Genomic DNA, 12,740 nt, shown 5'->3' on the forward strand with positions numbered 1-12,740 from the left:
CAATGACATACAAAATATCAAATAGATGAGCAAAATAAAACATTCTTTTAAAATATAAGTGAAAACACAAATAAATAAACGAGTGAAGGAAATAAACTAAATTGAAAAATAAAGAATAAGGTGCGATATAATATATACATTGAAATTATGAAGAATAAAAAACATACATATGGATTTATATATACAAATATGGATTATGAAATTAATAAAAATATATAATGCATTTAAAAATAAAGAAAAATATAAAATATATATTATAAAATATGTATTAAAATATAAGTATATATATACATATATAAGTTTAAAAAATAAAATAAAAATATATATACATATTTTAATATGTAAAAAAGTATGTATATAAAATTCTGAAACATAGAAGATATATAAAAGTATATATATATATATATATATATTTGTAAAATAATGAAGAATAATGTATAAAAAAATAGAAGTATACGTATGTACATATTTACAAAAGTAAAAATAAGTTTTGAAATTAAAAATATAAAAGTATATATATATTATAAAAAAGGTTTGTATGTACATGAAAATAATAATTACAATATCAATAATAATTATAATAATAACAATAAGAAGGAGAAAATAAATTTAAAAAACAACAAACAGTAAAAAAAAAAGACCAAATAGTCAAAAAAAAACTAAAATAACAAGAAATAAATGTAATTTAAGCAAAATAGTGGGCTAAATCGCGACACGCGAATTACATGGAGGGCCAAATCGAAAATAATCCGCCTCCCCAAAACGGTGTGCAGCGATAAGGGCTGAAATGAATCAAGGTAGAAACATTCGTGCCAAATTAAAAGAAACAACTGGCTTAATAAAAACATGGCGCAAAATAGGGAGGGCTTGTTGAGAAATTTTCCCATTTAGAGTGGAAATGCGCGGACCCAACCCCAACTGAACAGCGCCATTTGTTCCTTCTTTAAATTAATAAAAAAAACTTAAAAAACCCATGTTTGTCTCCATTTTCCTGAAGCAAAAAAAAAACTGTTCTTTTAGGGTTCCTCCAACCCTTGGGTGCCGTCGTTCCCTTATGCTCAAGCTCCGATTTCGACGGAAATGGCATCAACTTGGTAACCCCGGCAAACAGGTAAGTTTCTCCTCTCCCATTTTTTTATATTTTAAGCGAAAAATAAATAATAAAAAAAAGAAAATAAAAAACGAATAATTAAAAGAATGATGAACACCAAATAAGTAAAACGGAAAAATTACCTATGTATCGAAAATTTTTTTGTATCTGTATTTAATCTCTTTCTTTCTATTTTCCGTCTCCCAAAAATCCCTCCTGTTTACAATGTTTTGAGTTCGCTTTTATAGCAAACAATGAAACAAGAAAAAAGGTAAGAAATTTCTCTAGCATCTACTTGATTCGTGATTTCCAGATTTTCTTGCCATATACTCTTGTTTCTTTTCTTGCCGTGCAGGTACGATGTGTGGAGATAGTTGCGGCGGCTGAAGATTAGAAACCCTAGGGTTTCTGACAATTTTGGGCCACCTCAATTTGGGCATTTGTTTTATTTCATTTTTGGCCACATAGGCCTGCTTGTAATTTAGACTGTTTTTGTAGGCCGGGTAAAATTTGGGTATTACACCCTATTTTAAAAAGCCAGTAGCTTTCCTTCAATTTAAGAACCAAATGAATAATTCCAGTGGTTTAAAGGATAATTGAGACGTTGAGTAGGTAAGCTTTTGTGATATTTCTAGATTGAGTTCTTTTATTTGGGTTTTTGACTATTTCTAATAATAAGAAACTAACTTTTTCTTTGCATGTTTTCTAGGTTGAGAAAGGAAGGGGCTTATTGTAAAGATTTTGGTGAAAGGCTTGTGTTTATGATAGCCAGGTAAGCAACAACTGGACCAAATTTGTAATTTTGCATTGGAATTTGTTTGTTTGATATTGAATAGTAAATAATAAAAAGACAATCAGATTGGGTGCATTTGTTAGGTTTTAGATTCCCTTTCATAAACAACAATTGATATAAAAGTAAATAAATTATTTTTTATTTGTTTAATGAATATGTAAGTAATATTTTTATGCGGTGCTTAGTGTGACAAGCTAACAGTACAATATTGACATAACATTTTCTTCCCCATTTTTCTGTTCAGTTTTGTTATATAAGTAAATAAAGTGAATACTAAAATAGTTTGTTTCTTGAACTCATTACCAATTGTTTTAATTTTTAAAATTAACTAAAGCCTTAAAATTTGGAGTCTATTTTAGTGATCATGGTGAAGAACACTACAATCCATTCCCTTAATTTCCATTAAGTTAGATCCAGTTAAATATATAGTTTTGGGTTATCTCGGTTGTAGAAATGAGTTTCAAACAATGGATCCAACAATTTGTACAAAAGAATATACACAGTGTTGTTTGAAATTATATTTAAGTATTTAAATAAATTATATTAAGTTAACTTATATTTTAAGTCTCTAAGTAAATTATGTTAAGTTAATAATTAAATTATGGTAAGTTAAATTATATTTGAGCCTTGTAATAGTTTGTTTTTCAATGGTATTGGAAACGGTGGTTTCAAATTTCATTTTCGATGATCAAATCAGTAAATATTATTATTTAATATTTAGGAGTTTGATTTAGTAATATATTGAATTTTGGTCTAGTTATTTTATTAAATCAATAATTAATTAAGGTTCAAAGATTAAATCGTAAAAGTTGTATAAGTCCAATCGCTATGGATTTTAATTAGATAAATAACCAAATGAGTAATTAAATCATTTCCTATTAGTGGGTGGTGGAAAGTGACATTATTTTCCACTATCTAGTGGTTAATTATGATTATATTAAGTTAACTAATCTCTAATTAATTTAGTTAAGGTTAATTAAAGTTTAAACAATATAAAAGATAAATTAAAGAAACAAATGGCCATTTTTCAAGTTGATCTTCTCCCCACCGTAGCTAAGAAGAAAAAAAAGGGTTTCAAAGCTTTCAAACTTTACTTCTGCAATTGGTGGGTTATTTCAAGTCCATTTCTTGTCATTTTTATGTTTTTGAGGTCTTGGGAGCTTGGTTTAGCTAACACATGTACCAATTTGTAAAACTTTGAAAGTTTTCAAAAGTTTTCATTGATGATTTCTTGAACTTTTTGGTGTCAAATGGATAGATTTTAAGCTTAGATGTGAAAAAATGACTAATTTGTAAAGTGAATTTGTTAGTTTTATAAAAAAGATTAAAGTGTAAAAATCACAAACAAGTGGTACAAAATTTCTATAATAGTAGATGATAAAGGGATATAAAATATTGTAATTGAGATCGGTTTTAAAATAGAAACTCAAATTTGAAAGTTATGACAATTACAGCTTTTAGGGATTAAATTGAATAAAATGCAAAACTTTAGGGAGTATTCAAAAGTGAGATTGAACCGATGCATGCATATAATAGGATGATATAATATATTTAGAAATGATAAATTGAAATGAATTATTGTTTAGATCGAGAATTGAACCAAGTTGAAGATAATCGGGAAAATACAAAATTGTTTATTAGTCCTTAAAGATTCAATTGCTTGATGTTTTGCCGTAAGTTCATATGGAATTTACATTATTTTATTATTTTATGACTAAAATTTTCTTACTTTGTTTGATAGTCTATTTAAATGTAAAATTTGTAGTTTTGGCTTCAATTAGACCTGAATCATAAAATCTAAAAGTTATAATTATTTTGAATTGGTATGAAAAATTTAAATGTATATGGATTTTTTTTTTGAAATATAAAAAGAGTGTCTACGACTACAGGGTTTGAAATGATACGATAATGGTAACGGTGCCCATGTGAACTTAGTAAATGATTAGGATACAAATGGCATACCATTTTAGTCTAAACAAGGAAAATAGATGTCTAATCAAGGGTTTATATGATGATTTGAGGTCCAACATATGTTGTGAATTCTCTAAACCTTGTGTGAGCAATCATCGAACCTGATCTAAAAAATTGTGAAAGCAACCCAAATATGTCAGCTTATAAAAGCACACAAGTCCCGTATTCAAATTCAATTTACTATAGTTATCATGGCGAAAACGGTAATTAAACAGTAATGAAACGGTTGAGATGATTGAACATGAACTGAATTGTTATGTTTGCAAATTGAGTAGTCTGAATTGTATATGAATTAAGTTGGAATGATTGTAAATGTATATGATTTGAGCATTATGATCTTATTATGCTTATGAACTAACCTATAGGTTGTTTTGTTGAATTGTACATGGAAGTATAAGGATGCTAAGGGAATACCATGATTATGCCAATGAGATTCAATTGCTTAAATTGTTGTAATGTCATGGTAAGTTGAGTAAATTTCTAATGGAGTTACTAAGCATTCAATATGGTTACCCGTTGTTTCCTTTTTCTTTGTAGATTGTTGACTTGTAGAACGTGTCGGTCGAATCGTCCCGAAGCTCACACTATCCTACGATAGACTCTGTAGTTTATGATCGTTTTTAGACTTGATTATGTGTCTTGTACATAGGTGTTGTTATGGTAACCTAAAATGATAGTTTTGGTTTGAACTTTGGTTAATGCTTGATTTTGTCAAGGTTAATGTCAATTGGTATATGTAAGTTTGGTAATATGTAATGTTGTGTGTATGGTACTTATAATTTTTAAGTTTGGATATGTAACTTTTGTTGTATGTTTTGATAATTTTGCAATTTGGTCCTCAGGTTGGGAAGTTTGGCTACTGCCTTCGAGATCGCAATACCAAGCTTTCAATATCACGATACCCATCTGATATATTTTTAAGTTTGGATACTATCTTTGGTATCACGATACCAAGATATGGATATCGCAATACCGCCCTATCACATTAGAAACTTTTTAGCTTAGTTATATTGCTCGAGTGAATAAAAGAGCTTTCGTAAGCTCGATTAAGACTCGGAATTGATTGTGTATCTTAATATGAATGTGTTTATGACTTGAATGTATGTTTGAATGTTATAATTGTTGTATATGACGATAGTTGCCCCGGAAACTAATGTGGCGATCGAATTTGGTAAGGGGTGTTACAAGCCTCTAACTAAATTATATTTTAAGTCTCTAATTAAATTTGTATAATGAGTTTATTTCAACATTAGATATGATTTTGTCTTTTGTGTATGACTGTTAAATATAATTTATCTTGTCTATTTTTTTATTTATTGGTATTTATTATAATATATTTGTTAAAGTGCTACGTGAATACAATGTGTATGTTTGTTTGTATGACATCATTTATGTATTTATGTATGACATTAGCTTGTTTGTTTGTTTCTACTTGTGAAGAATGGTGTGTGTGTTAAGCTATGTGGCTAATAGCTTAGAAAAGTTCCAAGTAGACCCTAATCTATTATACTACTAGGATATCATAAAAAATGTGAAAGACTTAGGATATGAATCTAAACCATATCCTTATTATAGGGTCCTAGATGTTGCCTTTAATGGGGACGGGTGGAAGGACGGAAATGTGCAAGTGTACACAACTGTATCAAGTAATAAAGTAACAAGTATGTCGAGTTATCGTACCCACAGGGACTATACAAGTGAATAGTTATGAAACGTAAAATTAAACAATTTGGTCAAGAAAAATATGTTGATTTGAAAGAGGTGATATAAAAACTAAAAATTAACTAAGTGATTAACTAAAAAAATAAAATTCCAAATGGACGATTTCTAAAATGGTTTTAATCAATATGACATAAGTGTGTTAGATTAATTTTACTATTTAATCAATATGTTGTTATGAATAATTTCATGGAAACTTGGTATTTTGAACATACAAGCTTATTAAATTAATCAATATTTCAAAACAAATTCCTATGCTAGATTAATCAATCAATTTTCATAAGCAAGTATAAGACAAAGTGAATTAAATATATTCCTATTTATAATCACAACAATCTTATAAGTTATGCAAGGTGATTACATTGTTTAATATATCGCTAAATTTAACCCTCACTACCTTGGAAGATTAAACATGCACCAATTAAATATTGTGTCAATTAATTATAATTTCAATCTAATTAATGATAAATTCATTTGTTACCTTACAATTATAATGCAAGTGTAACATAGGCATGATTTATTTAATTGAACAAACTACTAAAGCCTATAACAATACAAACATGATTTTAACAATTTAAGTAATAGAACACAATTAATCTAACACGAATGAGATTTAAGTCATTTTAATTAAATTAGGAACATCAACATACAAGTAATCATATTTATGATCATAGAATAAACTGGAAAAAAAGATAAAGAGAAGGGAACTAGAAAACAAATCCGGGTGATTTTTTGAAGCCAAAATAATGTGCTCCTCTTCTTCTCTGCTCGTTTTGTCGATCAAAGGCCTTCGTGAATTCTTGATTACTACTGCTCCAAAGGGCATGCTAGCTCTTTCTCAAGAACAAAAATCGGCAAAGGGAAGAAGATGCAAAATGGGAAGACAAGAGAGTGAAAAAGAGAAGTGGAGTAGAGATGAATAAAAGATGAGATGTGTGTTGAATGAAGAAGTGAAGGGGGCTATTTATACTTGAAATTGGCAGCTCAAGTTAGCTAAAAATAGCATGAAATTCCCCCTTCATATGGCAGTCCATGCTAGGTGGAAGGAGTGGTTGAATGGATTTGCTATTTTTAGCTTGGGGTTTGAATAAAAAATCTAGAAAAGATGAAAAATCCCCCTTCATATTTTTAGCTTGTTTTGTAAGTCTTGAAATCATCTTAATTTAGCTGATTTGGGTAGCAAGTAGGGACAGTTTGGGCTACTCTCTTGGGCTTGTCCATCCTTCCTCTTCATTTGCTCAATTTAGGCCCCCATTTCTTCGCTTCAGGCTGTTTCGATTAAAATCTAATCGAAATAATTGATTCAAGAAAGTCCAAGATCATAAATTTAAGTCCTCCATGGTTGTTAATTCATCAGCTTTTGCTTCAAATATGCCTCAACAATTAATTCTTTCAAGGTAACTATCGAGTTTATTTTTCACCACTTGTGAAAACTGTCAAAAATAACCCAAATTATGCAAAATTACTATAAAATAACCAAAATTAAAAATGTTTTATAAATTAAGTTTAAATTAATTATTTTATAATAAAAGTATAAAATTTGACAAAAATTACTTAGAAAGTGCAAGAATTAGTGCTAAAAAGTTGCTAAAAAGCCTATATATTTTTGTGTTTCTAACGGGTTAGTCCTAATACATGATGACAATACAGTTAGGCAAGTAATAACAATTTTGGAAAAAGAGGGGTAATGTAGACCTATATTGGGAATTCCTTCAATCTAAAGATCATCCAAAGATAGTGTTAGGTCAAGGTAGTGAAAACTTTAATAATGGTGGGTTTGATGTTGGTGAGGGTTTGGTGGATATTGTTAGTGAAGGTGTTATATGTGCTACAGGGACTGTGATTGGGGAAAACACTGATACTCAGGTGGGAGCAAATTCTAGGACGAAGGGTGGGGACGATGTTGATGGTGAGGGTGGGGAAGATGAGGATGCATTCTTATTCAACATGGAGATAGTTTGTAACAACCCGTTTTTCACTAGTGTCGAAAATGGTGGTTTTGGAACCCATTTTTGATGATTGATCCCGTAAATATTATTATTTTAATATTAACGATGTTAATATAAAGTTTAATTAAAGTTTGGCCTTTTAATTTTGCCAATTAGGTAGTTAATTAAGGTACAATGACTAAATTGTAAAAGTGGTAAAAGAGTAATTGCTATAGATTTTTAATTGGCCAAAGGTTTAAAGGATTTATTTAGTAATTAAAATAAGGATTTAATTGACAAATAGACCACTTTAGATTATGGTGGACGGTTGGATGATATTTTATGAGAAAATAATATTAAAATGTTATAATTATAAAACAAAAAATAAAGGAAATAATGTGACAAGACAGAGAAATACCTTTCTTCTTATTAATTCTCTGATTCTCCATAGCTAAGAAACCAAAGGGTTCGTTCAAGCTTTAGTCCCTCAATTGATTAGTTCAGTTTAGTCATTTTCTTGTAATTTATAGGCTTTCGAGGTCTTGGGAACTTGATTTGGCAAGCTCGGTACCAATTTGTAAAACTATTAAAATTTTCAAAAGTTTCCATTGTTGAATACTTGATGAAATTGGTGTTATTTTGTTATATTTTAAGCATAGAAATGAAAAAGACTAGGTTGTAAAGTTTAATTGCTAATTTTTAAACATAGGGACTAAAGTGCATAAATTTGAAATTTGATGTTAAATTTCTATAATTATAGATAATAGGAGCTGTAAGGATTAAATTGAGATTGATTTCAAAACTGAAGCTCAAATTTGAAAGTTATAGCAATTTCGATGTTAAGGACTAAATTGAATAAAATGCAAAACTTTAAGGAGCACTCAAAAGTAAAATTGAACTTTCATATGCATTTCATATGTTAATATAAGGTAATTAGAATTAATAAATTGAAATGAATAGTTGTATAGATCAAGATTTGAATCAATCGAAGGATAATCGAGAAAATGTAAATTTACTGGATTAGTCCTCAATGTCTTGCTTGTTGCTGTTTTTACTAGGTAAGTTCAATACTATGTTAATTTTTGTTATGTTTGTATTGTATTATTTTTCTTTTGATTGAATTAATGTGAAAAGAATAACTTTTGGCATTGAATGGACTAAATCGTAAAGTATGATATATAGAACATTTATCAATAAATACAAGAATACCAAATAGATATGAAATGTTTATGTTATTGGATGAAATATATATAAAATGACAATACAAAGATTGTAATGGTACAAATATAGTAATAATGCTCGTGTGAACTTAGTAAATGATTATGACATGAATGGTATGCCATTAGGGTCTAAAAAGGAATTGGTGTTTGATTAGGGATTTAATGATCAATGTCTTGAGATCCAACATGTGTTGTGGATTCTATGAAGCTTGTGTGAATAGTATCGAATCATTATTTATTGATGGCTTGAAATCCAACACGTGTTGCGGATTCTCTAAAGCATGTATAAGTAGCATCAAATAAAGCTTGTATAGTAACCCTGATTTGAAGCTTGTATGAGCAACCCAAATACGAGAGTTTATGTGAGCAAATTAGTTCCGTGTATCCAAACTCAAATTTCTAAGGTTCTTCGGGCAGAAACGGTAATTAAATGAAAATGTAATGGATAGAAAGATTGATTTTGATTTCCATATTTGCAAAATGAGTAAGAATTGGATGGAAAATGGTATAAATTGGCATGAATGTTTATGTAATTGAGTTAAAAAGTATGATCTTATTATGTTAAGTTACTAATGCATTTGTTATGTTGATAGATTGGGTATGAATGCATACAAATACCATAGATTATCATGTTTGTGCCAATGTGTTTCTATCATTTAACTTGTTGTAATGTTAAGGTAATTTGAGTACTTCTATTATGAACTTACTAAACACTCAATTTGCTAACCATCTTTTTCTTTTATCTTGTATTTGTTGGTTTGCAAAACGTGTCGGTCGGATCGTTGACAAGCTCACTCTATCAACTTGTTAATGGTAGTCTTTTAATTGTTTTTGGTCCGATTATGTGGCATGTACGTAGGTGTTATCATATGTGTGTTAATTTGGGTGATAGTTTAATTTGAACTTGGTTAATGTTTGATTCTAGATTGTTAATGGTTATATATGTAAGTGCGTTTATGATGGTAACATGTTAAGTTACATATGTGTAACACCCCTAACCCATCTCATTCACCGGATTAGGGTTACAGGATGTTATGACAATTAACAAGTCCAATAATAAATCAAAATAATTCAGTGTTCAATTTAATCATCATAAATCAATAGCCAATCATTATTCATAGCATATATGCAAAAATGAAACTTAAATCGGGCCTACAGAACCTAATAATCAATTTAGAAACAAGTAAGGGCAAATCTAAAACAAAGTAGAAAAATATGAAAAATACTGTAAACAGGGGTCACAAGGCCGTGTAACTCCTTGAGGCCATGAGGGCAATCCTGTTTCAAAAATCAAATAGACCACATGACCGTGTGGCAGATTGTGTCACAAGCCGTGTGCACCTAAAAGTGTCATCAAACCAAGCCATTTCACCTACAAAATCTTAATTCCTAAGCCATACCATTTCCAACCATTTTTACCTACTCAAAACACATTTAAACATACCAAAAACATTCAACCTAAGTGCCTAACCAATATGCCCTCATTGGCACCACGATTCAAACATTTAGACATATACCATTCAAATACAGCTATTTAGCAATTCATACTCAATCAACCATCACTTAAACTTTATCTTAACATGACCAAATCATCACTCCAAATTCTTCAACCAACCACACCATAAAGTACCTTCCAAAGCAACGAAGTACATGTTCAATATAAAATAAGTTCATACATTCACGGGCATTAAAAACAACCAGTTCACTAACAAACTTATACATTGATTAACATATCAAATGGCACAAAACATAACCAAGTGATAATAAACTCACATGTACCAAAATTTCCTATCTACGTACCACTTATAACCGGTCAAAATAAACGAATAGCTACCAAAAGACTTGATGGATATTGTGATCTCCAAAAGCAATCCAATCAATTGCTCGTATTCGACGATCTACAAAGAAGAAAAATCAAATAGAGTAAGCTTACGTAAAGCTTAGTAAGTTCATAATAAACTTTAACTTTAACTTACCATAAAGGATGTAATTTAAACATTTTACAAGATAACTCAATATCCTGGACATGAGTTCATTAATTACCTATACACATCACAAGTTTCACAAGGTTAGTGAGTTCATATATAAAACATGTAACTTTATCGTGTTATCAAACATGTACTCAAAAACACATTTGGTAAATAAATCAACCATCACATAATCATTTAACACTTAACATCTTTATTTCAAGTAATCATTTCAAATGTCCCTTTTCACATAAGTATATTCATATAAACACTTCATATAACCATTTCATATATCTATTTCCATATAAACATTTCATATATCCATTTCATATTACCATTTCTGTTTACTCATTTTTCACCTGATGAACCATAATGAAATAGCGTTGGATACGCAAGAACAATGCTCACACAAGCTGTGACGGTAAATGCTCACACGAGCTGTGACAGTAAATGCTCATGAAAGCTATGAAATGGGCCTGCTTACATGAGCTTTGGGTCGAGATGTTAGGCTACATGATGCTACTCACACAAGCTGTAGAGAATCTGCAACAAATGCAAGACCCCAACTATCGGTAGGACATCCAAGACTAGAACCTGAGATAGTAAATACCCTAATGACTTGTCATTTGTATCCTAAGCATTCATGAGGTTCATACGAGCCGCATTTCATATCCATTTCATTTAACTTTCTTCACATTATACCATTACGAGCACACATCCATATAGTTCTCTTTTATCAGACATACATCGATTTAGCTAATAATGCAATTTAGTTCAATTTACTAATTTTCATATATCAATTAATTTAATCCATTCATAACATAAATAATAATTAACATATCATATAATTATTTAAACATTTCTTTTCACATGATTTCAACTATATACTTTCTCCATTTTCAATCATGACCCTCAATTATAATTTCATTTCAATTTGATCCATTTCCAAAACTTAATATTTACTATGCAAGAAAATCTAAATACAACATGCTTAGATATTTAATAATTCACAAACCAACAACTTAATTAATTCATTTATTATACAAAATTACCTAAATTGATTCTGCAGCAAAAATAACTCCAAAGTCTAATCAACAATTTTTCCTTTTCCGCATTTGTCTATCAATTGATCCGTTTCTTGATCTATCCCGAGTTAGCTAGATTAAACTACAGTAATATCAAAAACATAAAAATCATGAAAAACGGGTGAGAAAATGACTTACATGCATCAAATTCAACCATGGCTTTAGCTTGGTTCTTTGTTAATGGAGGAAACGGCTTTGGAAGAAAATTAAGGAAGATAACCATGTTTTTTTCTTTTTTATTACTTAACTTATAATTATTATAAATTAAACATATTTTAATACATAAAAAATATAAGTTTATCCACTAATCGGCCATTAATATCATTCGGGGTTTAATTGCATTATGTAACCCTCAATCCATGTTTTTATAACCACTTCATGCCTATAAACCAATAGCAATTAACTTTTGCAACTTTTACAATTTAGACTTTTTTTTCCTTGATTAACTATTCGAACGTTAAAATTTTCAGACCAAAATTCAATACACCTATATAGTCACTCTGTAAATATTTAATATAAATATTTATGAGCTCGGTTTACAGAAACGAGGTCCCAATACTTCATTTTCTGAAATCACTTAACTTTAGGGACAAACTAGTTGTACTTAACGTTTCATTTAATGAGCAAAAATTATCATATCAAAAGTCAATATAATACTATATTCGTAAATATTAAATAGTAATATTTACGGACTCACTAGTCGAATTTGTGGTCCCGAAACCACTATTTCTAACACTACTGAAAAATGAATTGTTACAATATGTTTCTTAAGAATGTCAATTTGTAAGTTAATTAGGATGGTTAAAATGATGAAATTGAATGACCGTGCAAATGCGAATGGTTTAAGAATTTAAAAGTTAGAAATGGTGTGGTTAGGTGCTTATTTGATGTGAGAATGTTTTGGTTGATTGAGAAATGACTGAATTGAACTGTTAGGTACGCTTTGAATTGGTTTTATAGAGGTTTT

The 12,740-nt window shown here is 29.4% G+C and overlaps 1 long non-coding RNA gene across 7 annotated transcripts; it reads left to right on the top strand.

Annotated features, from left to right (window-relative positions):
* The first annotated feature begins 907 nt into the window (after positions 1–907).
* Positions 908–5,106, top strand: LOC105785716 (uncharacterized). Of its 7 annotated transcripts, none has more exons than XR_008197851.1 (3): positions 956–1,702; positions 1,800–4,317; positions 4,392–5,106. It is a non-coding gene; the product is annotated as an uncharacterized LOC105785716 (long non-coding RNA). The 7 variants fall into 7 exon arrangements; XR_008197854.1 differs by having other exon boundaries at positions 4,697–5,106; XR_008197852.1 differs by having other exon boundaries at positions 961–1,702; positions 1,800–1,862; positions 3,470–5,106.
* Positions 5,107–12,740: the final 7,634 nt, after the last annotated feature.

This window comes from Gossypium raimondii, chromosome 1 (assembly GCF_025698545.1).
Source record: "Gossypium raimondii isolate GPD5lz chromosome 1, ASM2569854v1, whole genome shotgun sequence".
Taxonomy (NCBI): Eukaryota; Viridiplantae; Streptophyta; class Magnoliopsida; order Malvales; family Malvaceae; genus Gossypium; species Gossypium raimondii.